The sequence below is a fragment of the Bos taurus genome, chromosome 16, assembly GCF_002263795.3.
Source record: "Bos taurus isolate L1 Dominette 01449 registration number 42190680 breed Hereford chromosome 16, ARS-UCD2.0, whole genome shotgun sequence".
NCBI lineage: Eukaryota > Metazoa > Chordata > Mammalia > Artiodactyla > Bovidae > Bos > Bos taurus.
Window position 1 is genome coordinate 74117794 of NC_037343.1, and position 5792 is coordinate 74123585.

At 51.3% G+C, this 5792-nt stretch overlaps 1 long non-coding RNA gene across 1 annotated transcript; it reads right to left on the reverse strand.

The window, feature by feature from the left end:
* Nucleotides 1–2514: 2514 nt before the first annotated feature.
* Nucleotides 2515–4622, reverse strand: LOC132342427 (uncharacterized). The gene is made up of 3 exons (XR_009490793.1): nt 4418–4622; nt 3886–4043; nt 2515–2648 (listed from the first exon to the last, which is right to left on the reverse strand). It is a non-coding gene; the product is annotated as an uncharacterized lncRNA (long non-coding RNA).
* Nucleotides 4623–5792: the final 1170 nt, after the last annotated feature.

Here is a 5792-nt window from a genome sequence, read left to right on the forward strand (position 1 = left end):
TTCCGTTTCAGCACTAGTCTTTCCAATGAATATTCAGGCCATTATTCAATAACCATTTATGATGTGCTTACGCGGGGTGAGTGCCATTCTGCCCACTGGGATAAAAGTGATTAAGCATATCCAGCGAGCTGAAGGGGAGAATCGTGTGTTGGGCTGGGGGAGTCTTATCTTAACAGGAGGCGGGGGGACCCTGACGGATGCTTCTGAGGGTGGACAGATGGACCCGTGTGATGACTACAGGATAAAGGGGAAGAAGAGAAACCTGGAGAATTCCCCCACCCCCCCCCCAAAGAACCAACGGGCCTTAGTGATGGACTGATGGACTTATTTTAAAAAGATCAGGGAAGAGTCATGTGAAATGAGTCTTTTTATCATTATCCTGAGCTTAGTAGCAACCAAAAAATATATACATATTTAGACGAACTACAGAAGTTGTGAGCCATAGAACCTGTTATTTTATGCTGTGGTCGTGCCCCGTCCAGCAGCCTCCCCAACCGGGGTGACCCTGGGCGGCTGAAAGGTGTCCTTGTAGGGGTGCACTCGGTGATGCCCCCTGGAACCTGAGGAGCGATTTACAGGCTTAGTATCCCCCGCCCGCTGGAAGCGTGAGCTTCCGAAACCCTGAGCATGCGTGCTGGGGAGAACAAATGGGGAAAGAAGATGGACAAGAATCCAAGATCAGGCTGTCTGTCCTTCATTCATTCAACCAGTACTTTATTAAAGATCAATCTTGCACACAGCTTCAACAGCTGCATTAACCTAAACTCTCATTATCTAAGCGCTGTGAGACTTTGGGCATACTTCTCCTTGAAGCACACTTCTCCCGTGTGCCTTAGCCATATGGGTACCTTGAGGGCCTGATTTATAGGAGAATTTGGTCTGGGCTCTGCACATGGACACGCAGATAAAAGAAGGAAAAATTAAAGGGGCACCCTAGGAGGGATGGGAAGAAGGCAATGGCAACCTACTCCAGTACTCTTGCCTAGAAAATCCCATGGACGGAGGAGCCTGGTGGGCTATAGTCCATGGGGCTGCTGAGGGTCGGACACGACTGAGCGACTTCCCTGTCACTTTTCACTTTCATGCATTGGAGAAGGAAATGGCAACCCACTCTGGTGTTCTTGCCTGGAGAATCCCAGGGATGGGGGAGCCTGGTGGGCTGCCGTCTATGGGGTCGCACAGAGTCGGACACAACTGAAGTGACTTAGCAGCAGGAAGGATGGAGGACTCAGAGACACCTCCTGGAGAAGGACAGCTGTGATTGGGACACTGATGATGGCTGGGATTTAGAGGGATGAGACGAAGGCTCTCCAGGTGCCGTAAAACCACGAAAGCAGAGAAGTCGGCCTCTATGGGGAAAAGTTAGAGTGGTCTGATGAATCCTGATCTCCCAGCTGTGACCCATCTACTCAGAAAATGTGGTCTGTATCCTTACAAGCCCCTGTCCCCTGAGCGGTGACAAAGAGATTGCTATTTCATCTACCATGGTTAAACTCGCTTTGTTTTGTTAATTGAAATACTTCCTGAAGGTAATGCTCAGAACTGGGGAGTAGGGGGACAATTCCTCGTTGTCCCTTATACTCAGCTGCTCTTTTCTGAGACTGTGCCTGGAGGGTGAGGAGGAGAGGTTTGTTTGGCGTTTGGGGGGCAGAGCACAGAAGCACTTGTGTGGTCCTGGAGTCCTCTGGTTGCTGGGTGCTCAGCTGGGCTCTGGTGATGAGGTCGTTGCCTGGGTTTGACCACGGCTAGTAGCCCTTCCTACCTGACCCCCACCCCACCCCAACCCCCACTCCTGCTCTGGTTAGCACAGTAGAGCTTGGTCTATCTCTCAGCTACATCTCCCCATCAGCCAGTCTCTGCTCCGGGCTCCCCTTCCTGCTTGTCACAGGGAGCCTTATGGCTCCCACTGGGTGTCAGCTCAGCTGTCTTCTCTGCCTCATTGGCGAGACTGAGGACGGGGTGTTATGGGAGCTTCTGCATGCCTCCTATATCACTGCAACTCAACGAGTCTTGGAAAAGCCAAGCTGCAGGGGGTGTTTGTGGCCCCCCACCCCATTGTATTACTAAGTGCATTTATATGCAGGCTGCATTTATATCCATACATATGGCTGTATGGATAGAGAAGCCTGGCGAGCTACAGTCCACGGGGTCGCAAAAGAGTCAGACACGATTTAGCGACTGAACACCAACCAAGGGACAGCCTGTGATTCATCTCCCAGGGCCAGAACCCTCTGCAGATAATGGGGCAAGACAGTGATGGCAAATGCACCCCAGGCCTGCTTCCCTCCCCTGTATCTGTCCTTCTCCCTCTACTTTCTTTCTCTTATCCCTTCCCGGATCCTCTAGGAAATAACCTCCTTCTTCCAGAAAGCAGGGAGTCTCATGGCTTAGCTGTCTTAGGTCAATGGGTTGCTTCCTCCATGCTAGGGGAAAATTCCATGGGCTGGGACTCCTGGGCTGAATTCTTGCTATAACGTGACATCAAGAAATCTCTGAAAATCATTTGTCAGGACAATTACTTTACTGGTTGGGATGGAAATTCTTGCCCCTGATGACAAGAGCGGATTCTTCACTCTTTCTTTCTTTGCATTCTTTCTATTAAAAAATATTCCTGGTGTTTGGTCCAGACAGACAGATTCCTTTAATTTCTGGAAAAGTTAAAAACATTGAGATGTATCTATCAGAGGTGTTATTTCACAAATTTCTGTCTTCAAAGGAGCCCTGCACTGTTCTGCTGGAGATGGAACCCAGGTGTGGGAAAGTTAAGAGACTTGCTTTCTGGTGGCTCAGACAGTAAAGAATCCACCTGCCAATACAGGAGACCCAGGTTCGATCCCTGGGTCGGGAAGATCCCCTGGAGGGGGAAATGGCAGCCCACTCCAGTATTCTTGCCTGGAAAATCCCATGGACAGAGGGGCCTGGTGGGCTACAGTCCACGGGGTTGCAGAGTTGGACACTCTTTGCAAGTTCAGAGCTGGAACAGAGCTAGCATCCAAGGCCAGGGCTCAACGTCTCCTGGGCTTACTGCCTGCTCCCAGCACACCTGAAGTGGAGACTGCGGTTGATAACCCAGGGAAACAAGACTGGAGAGGAGGAGAAGGGCTGGAAACCAGGTTGAGGAACTGATAAAGCATGGGGGATAAGAAGGAGTTGGTGGGAGGTCCAGGGCAGGAGCGACCCGGATGGATGAGCGGGATGGAGAGGAGGAGTGTGTAAGGTGGTCCACCTGAGAGTGGGCTGCCCAGCTCTCTTTCCATCACCACCCAGGGCGGGCTCTTTCCTCCCGGCAGGAGAGTTTGGAGGGCTGTCTCCTCCAGGGCTCCAGCTGTGTGAGTCCGCTGCTAAGAGCACAGCGGCAGGGGGGTCTGAGGACTCCCGAGGAGGGGTGGGGCTAAGACCCTCCTGGGGTCCTCAGCACCCCTTCTGCTCCGGCATCGTCAGCACCCTTGCTGCCCCTCTGCCACCCAGCAATGACCCATTCTCCCACATTCCAGACGCTGCTGGGACACGTGCCATAAAAATGCTAAACAGACGGCCGCCTGTCCCCAGGATAAATAGACCTTCAGCTCCCGCTGTCAGTCCCTCTCCTTTCATGAACACAGACATATCTCCCCAAGAAGGGAAATATGTTGGTGTCGCTTCTCCATTTACGTCTGCTGTTTACTCTCAATCTTGATCTCAGAATGTTGTGCTGTTTTTTTTTTTTTTAGTTTTCAGTTTTATTTCTTCTTGGTATTATTGATTTTTTTTCCCAGAAGGACTTTATGGTTTGTTATTTTAATTTCCTGAATTCATATTCAGAAAATGGGATGCTTTCCTTCTGATTGCTCTTCCCCAAAACAATAATAATAACTTTTATGCGTATAGTACTCTCACGTGCATTACCTCATAAAAATTCAGAGTCAGAGGAAATGGATTCCTGTCTTGATTCCATCTTCTACTTCCTGTGTGACCTTGGGCACGTGGCTTGACCGTTCTGAGTCCTGGTCAGTTTCATTTGTACAATTGGCATGGTAACAGATTTCTTCTTTCTAGAGCAAAGGCTTGTGCGAGAAGTAAATAGGATAATTTATATGAAAACTTGAGGTAGGTATTGATTTTTAGATGAGAAATTTGAGGCACACAGAACCTAAGTGGTTTGCTCCAAGTGCTGCAGCTTATAAACAGCAAAGGCCATATATAAACACAGGTCTTTTGACAACAAGTGATCTATCTGTGAACTACAGCTAGCTCTGAATGATGTCTGAGGCTTAGATGGATGGACCGGAAGGCTGATATTAAACATATTTATTAATAGTTAGCATTTATGAATACTTTCTATGGGCCAGCTACTCTTCTAAGAATTTTACTGTCTTAACTCATTCAAACCTTAGAATAACCCAGTAAGAATATTATTATTATGTTCATTTTATCATACATAACTCATTTCTTTAAGATCACAAAGCTGAATCTGAGCGCAGACTGACTCCAGGACCCTCCCCTGCCGTTCTAAGATCACACGCATTGTAGGGTTGGTTAGTGCAGGTCAGAGCAGATTTTTTTCCAAATCAGCTCCAGGAGAGGAGGGAGCCCAACTGGCTGTGAGTGAGTGAGTGAGTGAAGTCACTCAGTCGTGTCCAACTCTTTGTGACACCATGGACTGTAGCCCAGCATGCTCCTCTGTCCATGGGATTTTCCAGGCAAGAACACTGGAGTGGGTTGTCACGCCCTTCGCCAGAGGATCTTCCCGACCCAGGGATTGAACCCAGGTCTCCCGCACTGTAGGAAGACGCTTTACCGTCTGAGCCACCAGGAAAGTACCCAACTGGCTGCTGGGAACCTTTAAAAGAGGGGCGAGGAGGAGGCCCTGGGGTGGGGCGCACTGGCCATGTGCCTCTGTGAACGCACTGCAAGGGTTACCTCGGGGTAGGTGTCCAAGACTGCGGCGGGCAGCCTTGAATACCATCAGAGCCACCCGGGGGCCATGGTCGCACAGAGGGCTGCCTCCTCCTCCACAATTTCCATTCTACAGATCAAGGGTGGGACCTGAGACCTGGCATCTCTCACAAGTTTCCAGGTGACATGGACGCGCCTGATTGGGGGACCGCATTTGGGGAAACACGGTCCTGGACAGTGGGAAATGCTAAACGCCAAGGAATCCAGGTCCCCGCGGCAGCCCTTGAAAAACTCACCTCGTCTGAACAAGGAGCTTAGAAAATCTGGGACGGTCTGGCCCCCATTCAGCCGGCCTCTACAACCGCGTCTCCTGCGGCCGACTGGGGGGCCGCCCTTGATGGGTCAGAGCCCCTCCGCCAGCGCTCACGGGGGGCTGCTGCGGGCTGTGGGCAGTGTGTCCTGCATGGTGAGTGAATGAGCCCCCCGAAGCCCCCACCGCAGATTAAGGAAACACACAGCCGCTGCAGCCGCAGGAAGGCTGAGACCAAGCCCCCTCGCCCTCCCAGACAGAACCTTTCCTTCAGCTGTTGCTGTTTTGTTTTGCGGCTGCCTTCTCATCGCCTTGTACTGACAATAGTCGTAAATAACCGCGGTGCTGTAGAGAAATCATTTTAACAGCAGAGTCAAATAAATACATTAGGCCTGACAGCTTAACTACGCGGAGTCCATTTGTATGTAGTGGCCAGCGGCTTCCCGGGGCTGCGGTGAGCGCGGCGGCCGCCAGAGGGCGCGCCGAGCTCACTGTGAGCGAGGCCCAGGCGCGGCCCCCAACCCAGCCGGGCCGCGGTCCTGGGAATCGTCCCGGCTGAAGTAGCCTCAAGCACGCAGACGACGCCACCCCTATGGCAGAAAGCGAA